The following is a 22203-nucleotide window of genomic DNA, read 5'->3' as shown; positions in this document are numbered from 1 at the left end:
GGTGTGACCGTGTGATTACTGCTGATTACCTCAGGTCAAAAGGTTCAAACATCATTGAGGAGGATATTACACTGCGCTGGGGCATGAATATTTAACTGTCTCATTCTGGTAATGCTCGCTTTTTGGCTAACTTGAGCCAGAGGAGATGATGATTAGCCCTGCAGACAGGGATAACAACCTGGGATGGATTAGTCTGGATGGCCATTGAATGTGGCAATGACATGGAGTGGACGGACTCATTGGTGTAAAGGAGGAAAGGAGTCGGGAGAGGAGACGAGTGAAGCGGGCTTTGCTCTGAGCCAATGAAATCTGCAAGTGCAACCCTTAAGATTGCCATCAGCTTTAAACGCTGCTGTTCATACTACTTATTTCAGTAACCATTAACTCTATTTGATTACATTCAGTAAAAGTGGTGGATTCTGCCATTGCATGTGCAAATTGATTTGCTTCCGATGCAGCCTATGAAGCAGTGTTTCTGTTTGTAAATAAGGTGGCACTCTAACATACAAACTGCTTTATATCTGAATAAGTTGTGATACATGGGAAACTGTATTTGTAAAAGAACAATTATGCACATGTTTATAGTATTTTAGATTTTTAAAGGTTTATTAATTATGCAGTACTATTTTTGAAGAACAATCCTCCAGTGAGTCCTGGAAGAGGTCACGGATATACAGTTGTCGTCAGTTTACATCGATGGGTATAAATTCCATGATAGTTTGGGACTTTTAATGATTTCTTTGAACTTAGAAAAAAAAAGGATTGGGTGCACACGTTTGAATTTGCTTTTCTCCACTGTTTTTCTCTACACAATCCACACGTGGTCACAAGTATACATATAGGCTGAAATATACAAGGTTAAGGTTAAAACGTCTTTTAACTTGGCAAAGAAAAGGCCTATTAATTTCCCGTTAGTGATCACGATTGACTCCAATTGGGATTTGGGATTGATCAATACTCAGAACAACAAGAAAGTCTAAGATGCAAAATTATAGATTTACACAAGTTGGGAATGTCTGTTGGAGCCATTTCTGAACAACTGCCAGAAATCAGGTTATCCAGATGCGTCACCACTTTGGAAGAAGACCCAAACTGTCACACTCAGATGGCAGGAAATTGGTTAGGATGTTCAGGAACTACCCAGCAACCACCAAGGCTCAAACCTGTCATAACTGGAAACCCGAACACCAGCGTCACCGTCCACAGGGAGTTTTATACGACCACGGATTGAAAGGGTGACGCCCAAGAAAGAAGCCCCTGCTCTAAAAACAGCATCTTCAAGCTCGACTGAAATTTGTAGCTGCCCACATGGACAAAATAAAATACCTTCTGAAATGACTTAGAAGATCCAACAACGATGGTTTTCCTGACCTTCTCTCCTGCTCGCTCACTTCTGTTATTTTTGCTGTAACACTTGTTGGCGAGCTGTTACTGCGCTTGTTGTAACGTAACACGCTGTTGTCAGTCTGATATCATTTCACTTCACCCGTCTCTTTTCAGCACCTCTCCACGTGCGATATGTGTGAGCAGGTGCACTTTTATTTATCTCACTCAGTGTCAGTTATTTTACTAATAGAAAAAAAAACAGCACATTCATATTTTTGGATGTTTGGTTTTGTTCATTGACACAATATGCACTAGATCAGAGCTCAAGAACATTTGCAACCACAGTTGATCCAACTAAAAGCAGGTTGACTCACACCAGAAAGATAAAGCTTCAGAAATTACTTCAGCAGCTGAATACTCAACACAAGTAAGTCACTAAAGCAAGTCTTGTCATAATTTCTCTTCTCAGTCCATGATAAGGTAAATCTCAGGTGTCTCAGGTGAATACTTGTTATTTTGTCTGAAGGGTATTTTTATCCCCATGCACCAGTTTTGTCCTCTTTTTTTAGGTGGTTCAAAGGAGGTTCATTTTCCAGAGAGGGTGTGGAAAGTGGAGATGGAGAGATAGTCCAGCACGCCCACCAAACAGCATCCAACAGGAGGAAGAGGAGGAGACAAGTAGGTGAGTAAAAGCTGTGGTTACAGAAGTTAACAGAGATCATGGAACAGAATTGTAACTGGCCCGAGAAACACTGCTACAATCTAGCAAGACAGGACTCCTGCAGATGCTTGAAACAGAAAACCAACCAAGTGAATTTGTTCTGTTTGAAACGCAAGAATTGCTCACATATAATATTGATTTGATTTGAGGGTTTTTTCTGTTTTCTGAACTTGCAGTTACTTTATTCATAAAATATTTTTGTGGCAATATTTTTGAGAGGAAACCATCTATTCATGAAAGTTTAACCAAGAACTAGGAGAGTATAACACACACACACACACACACACACACACACACGTACGCACACACACACAGTTCCCCAGTTAGTGTCATTTTTATCAGTGCTATCAGCCTCACTGTTTGCTGTTTAATCACACACAGTTCACAGCTGTATTATATTACTGCTAACCCTAAACCATTATTTCCTACTGCTGGAACTGTAAACACACACACACACACACACACACACACACACACACACACACACACACACACACACACACAGTCACTTTATTTAAGAGCAAGACATGCAATGCATTTGCTGCAGGGTGTTGTGTAACCTATGCTGTGTGCAATCATTAACTTGTTTCTCTATTAAAACCCTCTGAATTTCCATGGCTGCTTTGTAGACGGGGAAAAAAGTTTCTCCTGCTGTAATTTCTTTACAGAAGCAGCCTCTGAAGGACTGTTTTATATAGTAATGCTGCAGTATTAAGCCTGTAGTATTAAAGCCAACACAGACACTGACAAATCACAGAAGACTTAAATCACATCGGTTATAACACGAATATTTGTATCCCAAACACTCCGTGAAAAACTCGTTGGGATGTAATTAGAGGGAAACACAAGGGAGTATCTCACTTTTATGCATTTTTATGTGCCTTTGTGCTTTTTCCCCAGAAATCCTTCACATCTGAAAAATAGCAGCCATCTACTTAAATGATGATTCAGTACCAACTGCGGTAGAGTTTATAGCGCGCTGTAAAATTTCAAAGTATCTCGCAGCAACTTCTGGCAAAACATTTTGCTCTCCCGCAAGACTGAAGACACGCTGGCAGGCCAAGACAAATGCACACAGATCTGCATTCTGTTGGCAGATGCTTAGACTGATGTTGGTGTGGGGGGCGAGGTGGAATAGGGTGGGGGGTGGACACCAACCCAGTAAAAACTACCTCAGAGAGATGTATGTGGACATATTTTAGCCACCTTGCCAGCGCTGGCACTGCATCATTGTAAACCATCTGCCCCTTTGTTTCAATCAGCATTGTAACCCTTTCCCAGAGAGTGTGTGTGTGTGTGTCTATTTCTAGACGTCGTGTGTGTATGCATGTGTGTGTGTTGTCACTGGCGCGCATGCATGCTTGTATATCCAGTGTGTGTTCTGGCTGCCAAACGTCCATTTGGTTAGACGATATTGCCAAGGTGAGGTGGAGGTCAGTTCCACACAGCTGAATCATTGAACAGCACTGAGCTGACCCGCGTCCAAGGCTGGCAAAGCAGTGCATAGCACGATGTCATCATCTGGGAATGAAAAAGAAATCTCAGAGAGGACTGTGCTGCTGAGAGTTAGGGGTGAGTGAGGACTCAAACCGTGCGACACATTTTATCGATGTAACACTGTATTTACTTTTCAAACTGTCTGGTTTTCAGTCACAGTTCAATACGACTTAAAAAAGATGTTTCCTCGTCTCCTTTCACACAGAGTTGGCAGTCCAGGCTGTGTTTCTTTCCCCCGTTTTTTTTTTCCTGCGTGGGGCCAAAGATGCTCAGTCCCCACTGAGCGTTTCTGCCTTTCATCCTTGGATGTGATCAATAATGGATGGAACTCCCACAGCCTGACAGGCAGGGATTGCTTGGAAAAAACTTGGAAAACCATCCGCAATTCTGCCAGCCCCGGAGCGCCGCATCGGAGACAGGGCCCTCGCTCGGCCACCAATTAGCACCAGCATTTTACCGCCGCTCGGTGGGTGCGACTGCTTGAAGGCACGCTCAAAGACACACACACACATGCGTACATAGACACACACACACACACACACACACTGACAGACACCCCTGGAGAGCCTCTGACCTACTCCCCTAACCACTTTATTGATCTGTGGGCCAAAGATGTGAAAGCCTATTGAGGTCATCATTAATGATTCATCATATCCAGAAAATGTCAAATGTGGCTTGGGAGCGCAAACATGACTGCATCAGATGTTATGGACTCATAAACATGTGAGCACTTTGAAGAAACCCTCCACGCTCCTATATGAATCATATATGTGAGAAGAGATGATACCAACTATAGAGATGGCTTCCAGAAAGGGTGATGCAACCATTTCATCATGATTTGTTCTGATGCTGGCACCCACTTTACCCACAGTTCCCACAGAGAGCTGTGCTATTCTCAATAATCATTCAATTGGCTCTGTCTCTGTCTTCTGTTTGGTCTGCAGAACAAAGTGTACACGCTTACGTTTATGTTAGGCTTTTATTAATAATCAAGCATCCACACGCACACACAATATGCATATATAGATTGATACAACGCATTAGCTTAGTCAATCAGTGGCGTGTCCAGCGGGGTGACCTGGGGGGTCACAGGCCACCACCCCCCCCCCCCTCAACCAGACTGGCCACCCCGGGTGCCACCCTGAAGTTAAAACAATAAAATTTAATGAAATATGAAAAACGATTATTTTAATATGTTAGTATTTTAATATTTTTGCCCAAAACATATGTGCACTACATGTCAGTAAAAATACTATGCAAATATTGCTGTCCTTGACTGCTGAATAAACACTGACTGATTGTATCTCTTGTACTTTATCAACACAGTATCTAAAAACTTTGCACCGTAGTGGTTAAAATCTCATTCTAATAAGAGTTAAAAGCGCATTCGGTTATTAGGTTTATAGGGTTATTGAATTATGGTTAACGGTTGGTAGAATTGTTTTTAACATTATCTGCCAATTACATCTGCCACCCTTCTCCAAATCTGTGCCCCTACCTGGCCCCCCCAACAAATATTTTCTAGACACGCCACTGTAGTCAATGTCCAGTGTAGTAGCCATGCACTGTGGAGCATGGAGTTCCTGTGCCATCGTGCATACCCTTAAATAGTAAATAAAGTTAGATGCCGCTCCTCTGTGACCTGCAGTCTGAGGGATCCCCCACAGTCCTTGGAATGACGTGATAAACTTCACAGTTGTTTTCCTGCTGTGTTCCTCAGTTTGGGGGCCTCCCTACACAGCCCCTCAGACATGGGGCTCCCGAGTCCAGCACAGAGGTCCATTCAAAGATTTAAAAAGTCAGGATTTATGGGCTGAACCGAGCACAGACCAGCCTTGTTTGTGAGATCCAGACAAATTCTGAGCAGGAGATGTAAATTTGACTTTATGGCAAGAACTTGCACAGGCCTAAAAAAAAGCACCCCCATAAACAACTAACTAAAATGTTAATTTAAGGCCCAACATGACTACATCTTTTGGGCTTTACTTGCTGTGTTTCACTTGCTGTTTTAACCTCTTAAGCCCCAACGCCCCCTGATACGGGGGCAAAAAGCAGGAGATCAGGTAGGCTTGGGGCTTAAGAGGTTAAGGGTCCTGCACCTTGCATCCTTGTTGTGCAATCTAATAACTGGAGTAGGACATCGGATTCAGTGAATGCAGACGTCACAGAGGTAACGTGGCATGGATTTGGGCTGTGGCTGCTGTTGTTTTGTTTCCATGCTACATCATCTTTGGCACAGTCGTGATAACAGCTGGCTGACACATCTTAACAACAAGCTTTTGATGCCACAACTTAACTAGAACTGAACTTTTTTTCTGTTGGAATCACAAAGACTTTGCTTAGCACAGTGTGTCAGGGGCAGGCTGCTGACTTTTTAGAGGACTGCACCCCTAGGCCCTGTGGTGGTTAAATTCCCATAATCCCTCTCTCTGAGTACCTGAAGATGGACACGAATGCAGGTCCGTGAATAAGCGTAATACCTGTGTGGTATTAAAATCATTAAGGCTATTACTGAGTCTGCTTCTCTGTCATAAAATATCTCAATACATACATCTGCTAATATAAGTATTCATTTAAGTGTAGTGTTCTGTCACAGAAGCATTCCTGCATTATCTTCATGTTATTCCACTTATAAACAACGATGCCAGGAAGCTCATCAACGCACAAACAAATGTATTGGGAAAAAAGTCCTCAGGCTAGGAAACACATGTAAACAATCAAGGATGCATTCAGAATATTTGCAATTTTATACGACCATAAGGCCTCTCGGAGATACGTGCTCGTGTGAGAAACAGCGAGCAAAGTGTTTGTTTGCTTAAATGAAAACTCTCCCCACCCGTCACACTTTTTACAAAATGTATAAAAAGTGTGATGATCATGAATAGGGATGGGTACCGGTATCCGGTGCCATTATGGCACCGGTTCTGACATAAACGGTAGTAACCAGACCGAAAAGCAGCGCACATTTCGGTGCTTTTTGTTTCCTGAGATGTCATACACTTTGGATTCTAGCCAATCATTTTACCTTTCCAAGCATAGTAGGCGGGCCCAGGTACGTACGTTCTTTTAGAGCAGAGCTACAGATTAAAAAATGTTTGATAGAGTGATACCATATATGCCCTATAGCTACAAAAAAGGCTAACATTGGTATCTTTTTACAAAAAAAACCCCCAGCTAAACATGGGGTTTTTGGACAAAGTTTGTGTTTTCCGTTGTTTAAGCACTGGTTCCAACCAAAGGAGGTATGTTGTATCAACAGAAAAGGCTAACTTGGTTATCATTTTGAAGAAAAAAAAGAGACTTCTAAAAATAAAAACAGGTTTTTGGACAAAGTTTGTGTTCTATATTCTTTAAGCATCGGTTTGAGCATCGTTTAAGCACCGGCACCGTTTCAAAAGTACCGGTTTGGCACCGGTATCGGAAAAAACCTAAACAATACCCATTCCTAATCATGAAAATCATGCTCAAAGATGTATACATATCTTAAATTTAACTGATAGCTTTTCTCTTTTAGTACGCAAACTTCGTTAATTTCACACCGGGTTTTGCACATACACAGCTGACACAATGATTGTCAAGCAGTCCAACTGAAGAAACCATGAAGAAAAAGCATTTTTAATTTAATTTCAGTTTCATTTATAATGCGCCAAATCACAACAACAGTCAGTTGCTTTGTATTGTAAGGTAGAGACTCTACAATAAGAGAAATCTACAATACAAGTGCGTAATCACTTGGCGACGGTAGGAAGGAAAAACTCCCTTTTGACAGGAAGCAACCTTCAGTAGAACCAGGCTGACCTTAAATTAAATAATGATTCCAAAAGAATAGGGGCCCCTGGATTTGATTGCACCGCTGTGCATAGAGACAGTGAAGGTCTCCCTTTTATCTCACCCCTTTCTCTCCCTGGCACAGAGCAAGCTCTTATTAGACCAGGTCCATATCTCCAACTGAACAATGACTTCATGTCTCTGCAGTTAATTATCTGCCTGATCCATACCATTGAGAGGAATGAATGAACTCCAGTCTTCTGTTCCATACACAGGCGGCACTAATGTCCTCCTCGTATAGGCAGGCAGAGTCATGAGACAGAGCTATTAGACCAATGTAATGAGTTTATGTATGAGTAATGGCCGCACACTTTCTGACACAGTGAGCCATCCGCTCGCCGTTTCTATAGCGGTTTCTTCTGAATCTTCTGGCAAGGCTGATTTTGGAGGTTAATCATTTTGGTGTGAGACTGGCGACTGTTAAACAGTAGACATGGTGCTGTTATGTACAACCTACACCTACACATATAAATTCAAAGAGGCTCTCAGTTTATATATCCAGTGTCTGCATACTTTGGGCTCTAGGTTGACCTGAAACGACGTAATGACCCCAGCTGTATGTGTGAGTCTTGCATCGGCGCTTTTAAACACCTCAGCCATCATTCTGCAGCACTGGTGTTTATTTAAATGGATTTGGCTTGCTTAGGCTGTAAAGAGAGGGGGCATAAAACACTGAGGGCTAGTGAATTACCAGCAATAAAGCTGTGAAGCCTTGCCTGTTGTCAGCACTGAGCCTAGGTGGGCCAAACGGCCATGCAAGACTACCAAATCCCCAAGCTTGCCTCTAACAGCGGCCTGAATTCTTGCTAATTGTCTCTTCTTGTCATCCCTGTTTACTCAAGCCTCACCACTCTCTCTACCGTAATGGATTCAGGGGCCTGACAAGCCATGTTTGATTGATTTCTCTCCCTGACCACTCAGTGGAAGGACTCCTGGCTTCATGCCAGCGGTACAGTGGGTCCGTCCCCGGCGTGTGTGCGTCTGTGTCTGCACTCGCACACACATTTTGATGTGTGCATGCACAGATGGAGCCACTATAGCATAACCGCCGCACTATAACTCTACAGTAGGATACTGCGCTGTACGGCGCTCTGCCCGGAGGGTGTCATTAACATTTAGAAACAGCCCCAGCATCAGTCACACTGCCTCTGCTTAGGTGTGTTTAACCTTTCTATATAGAGGGGAGAACGGCAGCCAGAACAGAGGGGATTTGACAAAGAATAGACCTGCTAGAATGGAGAGCAGTATTAAAATGCAAAGTGAAGTTTCACAGAGGGCGCCGCAAAGGGACGGCATATTTCCATGCGTATCTTTTGGGTTTTGTATGATTGTGAAAGTCAAAGCAAAGTCATATGGGAAACGGTGGGGCTCGGATTTTAACTTATTTTCTGTTCTATTGGGTCCGACTCTGTGCTGTTTCTGCCTTTGTGTGTGTCAGGCCTGAGCAGTTCTCATGATGGATGTGCAGGGCTGTCATCTCCAGATCGCCTCAGTTAAGATGATAGATCCGAGCCTGCTGAAAGGTCGCTTAAAGTTCACAGCTCTGGAGTTAAACTTGCGATGTGCTTTCCCCTCAAGTCAGACACTCTGCTGCAGAAGATGAACACAGTTCGACTGGCGTTTGGTAAAGTCTCACCCTGGCACTGGCAACGATCCAGCTGGCGCATTGGGCAGAACTGTCACCGCTGTTGTTTAACATCTGCAAATCATGGTTTTATATGAATGTGTATTACTCGTGTTATGTGGACACACAGTAAATCTGTTAGCACCGTGACATTTTGGGGTAGCAACTTGCCTCGGGGACAAAAAGCAGGTCTCAATAATGTAAATAATTATAGAGTAGCTTTGCATGATTCATAGTTCAAAATAACCTGGGCTTTTGTGCAGCCACTCAATTCACTCTCTGTGTGAAAGAAGCTGTTTTAGTGCCTTCTACGGTGGCTCTGAAAGGTCAAACACACTGCAACTTAAGAACACGCCATTTACTATCAAAATCCACTTTAACTGTATATGTTTGAAAGACAATAGGCACAAGCATAATAAAAAAACTAATGTAAGCCACTGTTTTGTCCTCTAAACCATTGAAAACACGACTGTATGTGTGTCTTTGTGTGTCTGAGAGCGAGAGAGCGAGAGAGCGAGCGATGTAGAGGGGGAAAGAGATATTCTCATTATCACTGAATAACTAAGCAAGCCCTGGCCTGCCAATTATGGAGTGTGACTGTCAAAGTTGTTAACATGCCTTTTCACAGATGTTGTGGCAAATGGTTATATTATATATATAATGAATGATATTGAGCGAATCTGCATGTGTATTAAATTTGTCTTTTAAGGTAACATTGAGCGTTACGCTCTTAAAAACAGCAATATAATTAGATTGCGTATAGCGCATTTTCATGGTTCAGCGTGTTATGTTGACACTGTTTATGTCAAATATGCAAAGCACTGAAGGTATGTGTAGTTAATAAATGCCTCAGAATGTCATAAAATGATGAGTATTTGGCGCCTTAAAATATGCGTCACAGAGCACTACAAACAGCACAACATGCTGTATGTGATCTAAACCCAGCAATCTAATGGTAAATTATGAAGCATGGTTAAATAAAAGGGAAGCATTAGCCATAGTTGTCAGCTTACACTGATTGATAGACCAACCACACAAGTCGTGGCTGACAGGATGAAGTATTGAGTGCGGAAAGCTGTGAGTGTGTGTGTGCGTAGTTGTGGGCCGACGTATATTACAACTATTATCAGAAAGGTAAATCACTTTATGAAGTAAGTTCATGTTATGATGAATGTAATGCAGCATATACTGTTCAAATACAGAAGGAGGCGTGCATATAAAATTGCAATTAGAGGCTAAGCCTTCCATGTGTCTAATTATATAAATGGATATGTGGCCATCTGTATAGGAGAGTCATTTTTGTTCAAGTTATCTTCCAGTACCTGCTGGGCTTAAAGTAAAACCCCATCAGAAAAGGCCCTTATGTCACCCTTAAGCTGCAGTCTTTAATTTGAAATGTATTTATAGGAAAAAGACAATTTGCTGACAGATTAGTTTAATGAACATTGGAGCTGATGCTTTTAACTAAAAGCGAAATTAAAGCCGACTAAAGCTGGAAATATTCAGCAACTAATTAATTCAAAGCAAACACTGTAAAGTGTGAAAAGTGAAATTGATATTGCACCTTTATTTATTATTACCGCCTTCTGATACGACAAACGTCTTGAACTGATTCACCTCCAACTCTATGTCACCTGTCGGTCATATTGTATTTAAATGAAAATGCAAACAAATGTCTTCAGTTTCTCTCTGAGGGTCAAATTAATACGACTGCAGTATATCTCCAGCATAGATGCACATTCTGAAATGTTAATATTGTATTTTAGTTGCTAGTTTTTTAGAGCTAAAGGTGATGATATTTGGAAGACAGGGTGGAGTTAATAAACTGCATAGGGTGACGAGTGACACTCATATCTACTAAACAGTATTATGTTGCAGACCAGCAATATACAGTTTAATTCAAAAAAAACTGGGAAAACAAAGTTCTTACGAGCTATTCCTGGCAGCAAGCCATATTCAAAAGAAACCTGCACACCTCAGTCAAAAAAGCCGAGTCACTAAATTTAACCCTTAATAAGATTAAAATAATTGAGTCAGCTATGCACATGCAAAACATTAGCTGGTACCTGGTACATCAGATGCAAACATCTTATTTTCATGGTTGAATTTTCATCTGAAGGTGGGAGTTGCTTCTGGAGCCAGTCTCAAGTGGCCACTGGGATAATTGCAGTTTTGGACACTTACTTGTTTGCTTCGTTTTACCCAACCTCATGGTGCTGCTTGCTTAATAGTCATTTTCTGCTTCTGTGTCTCCCCTTGGAACAGGGGTGCGCAATACCAGGCCTTGAGGGCCGGTGTCCTGCAGGTTTTAGATCTCACCTTGGGTCAACACACCTGAATCACATGATTAGTTCGTTACCAGGCCTCTGGAGAACTGCAGGAGCTAATTTAGCCATTCAAATCAGCTGTGTTGGTTCAAGGACACATCTAAAACCTGCAGGGACACCGGCCCTCGAGGCCTAGAGTTGCCCACCCCTGCCTTAGGAGATTAATGCCAGGGTCTGAGTGTATTCAATTCACTTCCAATCAAAGAAGGGGACTTGATCTGGGCCAGCTCTTTTGCTAGATTATGATTGAAGTAAATATTAAACCTAAGAAAGAGAAAAACAAATGTTCATAGTTTTTATTGCGCATTTTGCAAATGTCCGTACTCACACTCAGAACAAAAGCGAACAAAATTACTAATCTAAGTAACCAAAGCCCACTGTCACATGGTTTGCATAGACTGTTATATAAAACAAAGAAGCACCTGTCCCAAGGTTTCTTGTGATTTGATCCCTGCTGTGTTCTGCACTGAGGTTCTTGTTGCTACTATGCATCTTGGAGGGGCGTGCAGTCCCAGAACAGAGTCACACTGCCAAATACACTGCAAAAAAGGAAAAAATGAAACACTTTAAATCAGAATGTAGCATCAAGTCAATTAAACTTCTGGGATATACCCTAGCCGTAAGGTTGTTAATCGGTTTCGTGTTAATGAAATTAAAAACAGGTGCACTAGGGGGAGAGCAATGAAACAGTGTCTTCCAGCACAGTCTCAAGAGCAGATTCCTGGAGACAGGCAGTTACTCTAGGAGAGCTGAACAGGACCGTAGAAGATCGTTAACCCACCAGCAGGACCAGTATCTGCTATGTGGGAAAAAAAGACCAACCAACTGGAAAAAATTCCCTTTACAGAGTGAATTAGAAATATAACACCAGCAGGTTATAAACCATCAACTTTAAAATCTATAATGTCTCCATTTAAATATGCAGCATTATCCCGGTTGTGAAGTTGAATCTGTACAAATGTCTGTACAAATAATGCTTTTTGTGGTTATTGATTGCTTTGTGCTGTTAGCACAGGTTCCAACATAATTTGCAATAAAAACCGGCAATTTAATCAGACATCCAGTAACACGAAAAGCACCACAAAACATTGAAGTGACACAAAACGAATGCTGAAAAATTGCCTGAATAGACGTCCACAGTGAGAACCAGAACAAAGAAAAGGTCTGTACTGATGGACAACCCTGGGAATGATGAGGAGCGAAAACATTTTACTCTTTAATTCTGTAAATAAAGATTGGTATCAGATAGTAAAATGAACCTTTTTCACTATAGTTTCTTGTCGTCGTCACTGCAAATAACATTTGCAATCTTGGACTTGTCATTTCAAAACGAGAGAAAACAGCAGGAGATTTTTTCTGTCTTAGGGTTTGGTTTTAGATTAGAATGAAAACTGTACACTTGCAGAAATGCTCGTCTCCTACCTGACATTTTTAGTCACAAGATATGTGCATTTGTTGGTGCAGACTGGAGGAGAGGTGGATGGCCCCTTCACACACACAACATAGGATTGAATGAGTTAGTAGTAGAACTACAGGCCTAAAGCAAACAAAAAAAGAAGACAAAAGAAGTGAGAAAGAGGAAGGCAAATGTGATTTGTGACTTAATACTGCTTTAGCTCCTCATCTTTTGCACCTGTTGTATGTGAACAAGTGTCTCCCATTGCTATAGCCTATGTTTTTTCTCTGAATGGCAAAAGGTGGAAAAATGTCCCAAGTATCTCTCTCTCTCTCTCTCTCTCTGTCTGTCTCCAGCATCAGAAATATTAGTGTGTGGTTTGTTGTGTGTGTGTGTACATGCTTAGACATCTTTGTGAGGACAGAAAATTGGCCTGCGAATATACTTGTGGGGACCAACAGTCATTCATGGGGGAAAATGCCCCGTTGAAGGCCTTTTTTTTAACGCTCAAAATGTGGTTTTAGTGTCACGATTACAGTTAGGTTATGGTTAAGTTTAGGCTGAGGATTAGGTTTAGGCACTCATTTTCGATGGTTACTGTTAGGGTAAGTGACTCGGGAAATAATTATGTCAGTGAGATGCCCTCACTAAGATATGAAAACGTGCGTGTGAGTATTTATTATGTAAAGAATGCATTATGGAGGTTAAATAAATAATTGCTACCTCAATGAGGGCATGTTCCACACCTACACCCAGTGCTAATGATGTCATTACTGGGGGATCTCACGGTGGTAACATTATGAAGATCGCCCACTGTAATATGAGCAAAACTAAACAGGGATCCTTCAAAACCCCAATCATAACCTGGATACTGAAGTTCATGAAAATTCACCTACTGCTTAGAATGGATGGTTCAGTTACTGTTCTAGTTGCAAGTAACTAGACAAAGAGGACAGTGAGACTTTCACCCAGAAAGCAAAAGAAAAGAACAAGACACATATGAGGTCATGCTCTAAAATATACTGTAGAGCCTTGGGCTCCACGTGTTTGACTTCAATGATCCTGGAAACACAGGATCATTAAAGTCTGACAGGAAGAGGGGCATGATGAAGAAGGATAAGAGATGGCAGAATGAGATACCAGTCTCTGCAATCGGTCACTGTGAATCTAATGGTTCCTTTACTGCCATTACCAGTACTACAAAACCAGCTTTGTATGATGTGGCTAAAAATAACCATCCCTTGAACAATCAAAACAAAGGATATATTCCGTCCTAAATGGCGGTCTTTTTTATTGATTTTGCTGTGCTGACATTTGAGATGACTGCAGCAAAGGGAGATGAAGATCAACAAACTTGAAGGTGTGCTCAAGGCAACTGGAGGGCCACAATTCTAGAGCTTTAAATGGATATTTCCCAGGTGGATTGTTTGTCTTTTATGACTTAGTTTCAACTGCACAATAACAGCTTTCAGCATGTCGCAGGTTTCTAAAACTACCACTCCGTACCGCGGGAAACTGAACGCGGCAGTCAAAGCTCAGCCCACCATTCTTCACGATACGCACAAAAAAAAGAACAAGAAGAGCAAAGTATAAAACACGTACTTTGCATACAGCAGCTTGAAGAGCCACACCAAGACAGGTGGTCCCGGGGGGTTTGATTACAAATGCTACGAGCTTTTCGCCATCACAAACAAACAACAGTCAGCTCAAAGACAGAGTCTAATTCAAAGTAGTCCACGACACTAACTTTCATCTTCTGGAGCCTTCATCAGCATTTGATGGGCAAAAAGGTAAATGCTTTGGTTTCCAGAGTAATAATGAAAGTTTTCTTTTCCTAAATTCCTAAATCTGCTTTTTGTCTATTGATGTAACAGACAAATTGTGCTAATTGAGGATGGTGAAAAACACTAAATTTAAATGTGCTGCTTAAACATGCGAATCAACAACAGTTCTGCTTGATACGTTAAAATATGATCTCTGAGGCTTTAATTCATATCTGGATGAATGAAAACAAATAAAACACATCAAATTAAATCCATGTGTGTGACTAGGAGGTGGAATCATGTAAGCAGCTTTTTGAATGTTTGCAGAGTTTGTAGAAATGCGATGGCAAGCGATGCAAGATCACAACTCTCATCACACTTTAAAAGTGTATACTGTGTGTGTGTATGTGCACTTGTATTACTGATATTGTGGGGACCTACACCTGGTTACATGATCATATCTTGGGGACACAACTTCCTGAAGGGGACAAAGAGTAAATCCTTACAGTCTAATTCAGGATTCATTAAATTCCAGTATAAAGACTTGGTTTGAGGTTAGGGTAAGGTCATATTTAGGTTAGATTTAAATCAAAATAACCTTAGACAACCGATTATAAAGTAAGTAGGATTAATTGTCTTCTTGATTCAGCATGCAAACCTTTCAGAGCGAGTGACATTATGCCACTTTTGCCACGCACACATGCACGTGCGTATATGTGCTAACGTTAAATGCTCTTAAATTTTACAGATATATCTAGGTCACACATTCTTGAAATATTCACTGCTTTACGCTTTTGAATTATTTGTATGGTAATTTTGGAGAAACTATACATTTAAAAGAGCCCATTTCTGAGGCTCTGAAGAGATACGGGCACTTTAGGTCAGAATGGCTCGCGCACCCATTTTCTCCATCAAACACCCACCGAGTGAACCATTCAAATCTATACAGCCTCACCCACCGCTCTATTCAGTGCTCATTTAGCGATGGAAAGATGGGAGGAGATGAAGGGAGAAGCGAGCCGTCAGACAGCCAAATGGTGTGGGCTGGCAGGATCACACACACTACAGTATATCTAACAGGAGGTGGATCATTTGAAAGAATATTACAGCCGCAACTTAAAGCTGGAGCCGAGCCAGGAGCCAAAAGACTCAAATTCACTCTTAATCTGTTACTCACTCTTTTTCTCCCTCCTACCAAACACATTTTTTTCCTTTCCCTTCCAATCTCACTTACTCCCCCACCTCATCATCTAATCCAGCCAGAGGGTGGAGGAGTGTGCGTGTTTTTGTGTGTGTGCGTGTGTGTGAAAGATGAGCCGGTCTTAGCCCTGCTGTAACCCCTCTCCTCACATCCACACGCACACAAAAAACAAATCAGTCCATATATAAAATACAGGCCTGCAGTATATGCACTGTTATCCACCTACACATAAAGCACCCTCCTGATTCACACTTGGACATGTTGATGCAAACACACACACACACACACACATGTTGGCATGGCTGGCTAGGTGAGGGCATGCCTCGCCTGTGATTAGAAAGGCAGGGGTTATGATCTAGGAGCTGAGGTGCGACGCGCCATGTATTATACATAGAACAATGAATCTTTGGAGAAAATGGTAATCCAAACACAGATGAAATATTCATGCTGCACGGCTGTGTGGTTCACCTCTTTTTGCTCTTTAACCAGATAAGATCCATGCGGGGTTAAAGCAGAGGTAAATGAGACAGAGAGAGGAGGGGAGGGTGCAGCGAAAAAGGGAGAAGTAATGTAGCGAAGCATGAAATCATGGCTGGCTTGTGTAATTTAGCCCTGGGATGAAGCTCACTGGCTGGAATTTCATTCCCCTTAGACCTGCTTTTAAACCACAACTCTACGCACAAGTGCATTGTACAGCATATACATTTAGAAAGAAGAAAAAACATTGCAATTAATTTAACATGCATTCTGCTTTACTTTCAAAAGGAATGTTCAGTGTCTCCTGTGGAAACATTGCTCACTTTCTCTGCTTCTTTTACCCACTTTCCATACTGCTACATTGATTACTGTTGGACTCCACAAAGCAAAAGAGTCTGACAGACAAGTCACTGTTTGAACATTCACTGCAGGAAGAGGTACCTGTCTCTATTGCCACGGCTACAATAAGCATTTCCTTCTCTGGCTGCTGTCCTTGGAAGCAAACTGAAGTGAAAAACAAGAGATTACGTCGGGGTTGGTTTTACAGCACTTGATGGATGTCTAGTAAAAGAAGCACAAGCTTATCGAGCAAAGAGTGTAACAGGAATTCAGAGTTCCACCTGAGAGAGAGACTGGTAAACTTCATATCAGGCAGGGTCAGGAGGTTTGTACGTGTGAGAGTGCACTCGAGTTGTATCTTCACAAAGACAGGACGCGATCCAGGCACTCGGCTCCCATCCATAACATTTAAGTGAATTGCAGAGATCTGAAGGCAGCTGATAAGCATGACGGCATGCTATAGAAGAGAAAGAAAATCACTGCACTGCTGAAGATGCAGGCAAACTCACACACCGAGCGGGCATCTATAGGAAATATCTATTCACAAACACTCCCAAAGACATCACGCGCACAAGACAAAACCGCACACATGGTACCTATAAAACACCCTATTAGGCCTCATCCCATCATATCTGAGTCCACCTCATCACTGACCTCACGCTATAAAACTTTAACACACCTCGGTGTGCGTGAACACACTCCTCGGTGTAATTACAGCAGCTCTAATAGGGTTGTGTACTTGTGTCTGCTCCTCGGGGTTTATTTGCTCAGTGTTTCCTCTGCAGATGGAGGCTTTACATGCCCAGGAGCCTATTATTGGCCTCTTGTCACCGTCCCAGTGAGCTGTGTTAAATCTATAACTGACAGCTGAGCGAGATATTGGAGGACTCTCCAGGAACAATGGTACGGTGAGAGAAACACTGTTGCTCTCAGAGAAAAAAAACAAGACAAGCCTTTACAAGCTACTCAGCTTTACAATGTTGATGATGATGATTATCGCGAGTTGGCGTGCTGCTGTGCTGCACTGATAGAGACCAGGTGTGTGTGTGTGTACTTCTGTATAATTGTGCGGCCACTCCTTGCGTTTGTTTGTCCAGAAAGCCATTACACTGGTAACAACAATGCAACATGACTAATGTCACACTTATGTAGCTGACACACTTGCCACCCTCCACGTCAGCTTCTGCATCACGGCTAATGTATGCATGCAGGCGGCCACCAGTTCACATTGTTTCCTACAACACACAATGAGCAGAGGCGCATTAGCAGTTGCAGTTATGCACATCACAGAGGATAATTGCCTTTGCATATTTCCTCATATGCGCTCCCCGCTCAGCCCGACTAGCGGTGGATTGGTTTCGAGTGCCAGTTGCAGAACCATTAATAGAAATTAAGTGCCAGAGAGAGCTACTGGAGAGAGACCAGTGGAGCCAGAATGGAGTTTATGTGAAAGATAAATACATTTCTACAGAAGAGTGCCTCCGTTTATTGGTTGGGAAATGCACTGTGATATGATAGAGGGGCAACAAATGAGTGTGGAATGGGACGATATGGCTGAGAGAGAAGAGAATGTTGCGGAATTAGAGGCCTGACTTGAATGGGAAATGCGGCAAATAAAGTTAGCCTGCATCTTGAGTTGTACCTTTGCACTCAGATGGCAGCTTGGGAGACCTCAGAGATCTTACAGATCCACTTAAATGTGCCCGCCATGTGTCATACATCCATTGAGTAATTTACCAACAAGCAATTGTAAAATACGTCAAAACACCACAGGCTTCCAGTCACTCCAGGTTGCTCTCTCTGTCCTGTGAGGTATTATCCTTCAGCCCTCAAGTGTCTCTCCCTCATGGCTGGCTGGTGTCAGACAGATTACACACTCATCACACACACACACACCCATGCATGTGCAAGTGTACATGCCTGCGCACAAATTCACCCGAGCTAATGAAAATTCAGCTTCGTCCCAAGCCGTCTAATGGGCCTAATAACAGAGAGTCACTGGGGGCCTTGCGAGTGTCAGACAGATTACAGGACGCCTGTGGACTAGACAGACAGGCCCCTAGCAGCGTCATCCAAAAGTACAATCCTCACCCACATGTGCGGCTCGCTCCATTAGGTGCAAAAACCTCTTTGACCACTAGGAGGCAAGGACGAGCTTTGCCAGAACAAAAAAACAAAAAGCCACTGAGGCTCCTCATAACACGCTGAGGTGCTGGATCTTCAATTACACACATGACTTCTCCCATTGTCATGTTGTTCCACGCAGCAACTGATCATGTTATGCATATGTACTGTATATTAGTCTTTCTTGCCGGCACTGTGCTCTATTAAAGTTTCATGATTTCATTGTTAAACTTTTTCTTTTCTGTGAATTCCAGATTCATTATTTCCTTAAAAAGCATCAGTTACTGAACCAGCTTGCTGAGGGTCACAGGGTTCATGCAACAGATGATATAACTGCTAACATTTTTGGACTGGATAAATAAAGTGCTACGTAAAAATTGGGGCTTCCTGATTGCGTTGTCTGCATCTGGGGCATCTGTAAGATTTATTCAGGCTATTCAGAATTAGACTGACCGCTCTCTGGTTGCACAGAAAAGCACCTGTATCTCAAGGTTTTATATTTGTATTTGAATTGGCTTAACATTGATAAGATGTGGAGTAGTGTAAGTATGAATCTGCCGAGAGAGGAAGCTTTAAACAGGAGTCACCCTCTCTTTATCTCTAGCCTCAACTAAATCAGCTTGCCCAGTTTTCTTAAGTTCAGCTGAAATTCTTTGCCCGACAGCAGTGCCTGAATGCCCCGATTCACCTGCAAACTGTTGATGGAAAAACATACACAAATTGCACTGTAGATGGACACAAAGCCACAAAGAAACAGGGAAAGATTAAGGAAAAAAGACTAAGACAGGAAAATGAGAAGGAAAAAGAAAAAAAAAATTGCAGACAAGGAGACACAAATCTATTAGATAAAAACAAAAAAGTTGAGATGCAAAAAATACATAGACACAAAACAACCATGAAGGGGTATACAATCCCTGAAAAAAGATGCAGAATTAAAAAAAAGAGACACAAAATGACTAAAGTGAGACCTCAAAGAGGTGATTCTGTACATCTGTATGCTGCATTTTCAGTGGTAGAAACTTTTCATCACTAGTCTTCTTCAGTCTCAGCTGACGTTTCCACACCCTTACGAATGGGACATTTGCATTATGACAGAAACTAGCACTACTGACAATGGGCCTTGAGGTCAGTTCCATGACTGTCATCGACATTGCTCAATGGCTGGATCGACACTAGTACAATGAGGTCAATACTTGACTTCTATCCTCTCAGTACATACCCCAGTGAATTGTGTGTTTATATATATTGTAACGAGGTAAGTAACGATGACCCGACCACATACTTCACTTTAACACACTTCCTGGATTTCCAGTTGTTGTATTTCCAACTCACAGCCGTAGCTTTTCAGCTGCAACCTACACACAACAAAAACAGCAACCCGCTCCTCAGGTCCCAGCACGTTTAATAGGGGAGCTGATTGAGCTCAGGTGTGTCTTCCTCCCCCGCAGCTGTGCCATGAACCACACCCTGCCACATACATATACATATATATATATATATATATATATATATATATATATATATATATATATATACATACATACATACATACATATATATATATATATATATATATATATATATATATATATATATATATATATATATATATACATACATATATGTATGTATATATATATATATATATATATATGTGTATATATATATATATATATATATATATATATATGTATGTATATATATATATATATATATATATATATATATATATATATATATATACATACATATATGTATGTATATATATATATATATATATATATATATATATATATATATATATATATATATACACACACATACATTTCCTGCACAGTAGCTCAGGTGTTCCTAGGACTGCGCTCTTCTGGACAGACATCTCGGATGTTCTTCCTGGGATCTGCTGGAGCCACTTGCCTAGCTTGGGAGTCACTGTACCTAGTGCTCCAATTCACTGGGTGTTCACTGGGACCACTGTTACCTTCACCCTCCTCATCTTCTTGAGCTCTTCTCTGAGCCCTCGGTACTTCTCCAGCTTCCTGTGTTCCTTCTTCCTGATGTTTACTGTCATTCGGTATCACTACGTCTATGATCTATATCTCTAGATATCTCTAGATAGCTAGATAGACTTTAATAAATCACAATGAAATGACTGTGATGGCTATTTTACTTATAGCTTATAGCACATTTAAACAACAGAAGCTGACCCACAATACTTTTAGTGACAGACACACTTACAATCCAGGTCTCCAAGCAACACAGTTTCATGACAGACTGAAAGGTGTCTTTTGTTGTCTGGGCTCACAGCCCATTGTTAGTCAGTGACACTAGTTTTGGTCATTATGCAAATGTCCTGAAACCTGCAGTCATCTGAGACTGAATAAGTCACTTGGAACACCGATGGAATGTTTCTCCCACTGAAAACGTTACATGCAGATGGACAGAATCAGCTGGAATTTCCTTACCTGGATGACTAAGCATGCATCATGACTAAAGTGACACAAAAATTCAATGCATAAAGAAAAAAAATGACTTAAAAGAGATGAAAAACAACATAATAGCAATGCAAAACATCTATAAACGAGAATGAAAGAACTAGAAAAAGATGCAAAGTATATACAAAGTAATGAAACTAGGTAGGAAAACAACTACAATGGTTTGCAACAAGTAAAAGAAAAAACACAAAATGCAAAAAACAACAAGAAGAACAAGAAACGTACAAAACAACAACAGAATGAAAGCTGGTGATTACAAAGAGATGCAAAACATCTGCAGGATGTAAAGCAAAGAAAAAGACTGCACATAAAATCGGAGCAACTATAAAGAAATATGACAGAACTGCATATAAGCCCAAAGAAACTATGCAAATAAAATGACAGGAAAGACATGCAAACAGCTGAAAGGGGAGACCAGAAAGTCCGCAAGCTCAAAATGGCTAAAGAGCATACAGGAGCAACAACAACAAAGAGATGCAAAATGATTAAAAGGAAACAACAAACGAGTGGAAAACTCTCTTTCAGATTGAGTGTCTTGTTCCTTTGTAGGTGGCAGGGAGCCTTTTTACACGTTACTCAAGGGCCCATTTTCATCATAATCTACCATGCTAAAAAGCAAAAGAAAATATCATGAACACAAGTGAGCCCAATGTCAAACATAGACACAGCAGCCTATTGATCAAACACAAGTTCCTGAACCACAGGGACTGAATTACGATTGCCATTCTGGGGGCTTTGAGCTTTCCAGGCTGATCCCATGTCAAGAGGAAGCTGAGGGATACTTTTCACGTGTCGGCTTAGACAAGTGGAGGGAGAAGAGAGAGAGGGTACCGGGTCTACGCTGAACTCTAACCTGAACTCCAAATAACTTTCCCTGAAGTCATTTATAAAGTCATCCCAAGAGTGGGAAGAAGAGAGAGGGTGGTTTCAGGGGGGCTGAACTAGGGGGACACACAACAGAGAGAATAGATGAGGGAAGAGCTGCGAGGATGTGACGGGAGGAACAAATGTGCATCATTCCGAACAGACTGAGGAACGTGAAAGAGGACGAGTAGAGGACGAGGAGAGGGACGGAGAGGCATAGC

General features: G+C 41.6%; 1 long non-coding RNA gene across 1 annotated transcript; it reads right to left on the bottom strand.

Annotated features, from left to right (window-relative positions):
- Positions 1-5649: 5649 nt before the first annotated feature.
- On the bottom strand, positions 5650-20085 carry LOC146493737 (uncharacterized). Its single transcript, XR_014871993.1, has 3 exons — positions 11746-20085; positions 6704-11587; positions 5650-6670 (listed from the first exon to the last, which is right to left on the bottom strand). It is a non-coding gene; the product is annotated as an uncharacterized LOC146493737 (long non-coding RNA).
- Between the last annotated feature and the right edge of the window lie 2118 nt (positions 20086-22203).

This window comes from Neolamprologus multifasciatus, chromosome 22 (assembly GCF_963576455.1).
Source record: "Neolamprologus multifasciatus chromosome 22, fNeoMul1.2, whole genome shotgun sequence".
In the NCBI taxonomy this organism is placed as follows: Eukaryota; Metazoa; Chordata; class Actinopteri; order Cichliformes; family Cichlidae; genus Neolamprologus; species Neolamprologus multifasciatus.
This window is presented reverse-complemented; position numbering and strand designations above follow the sequence as displayed.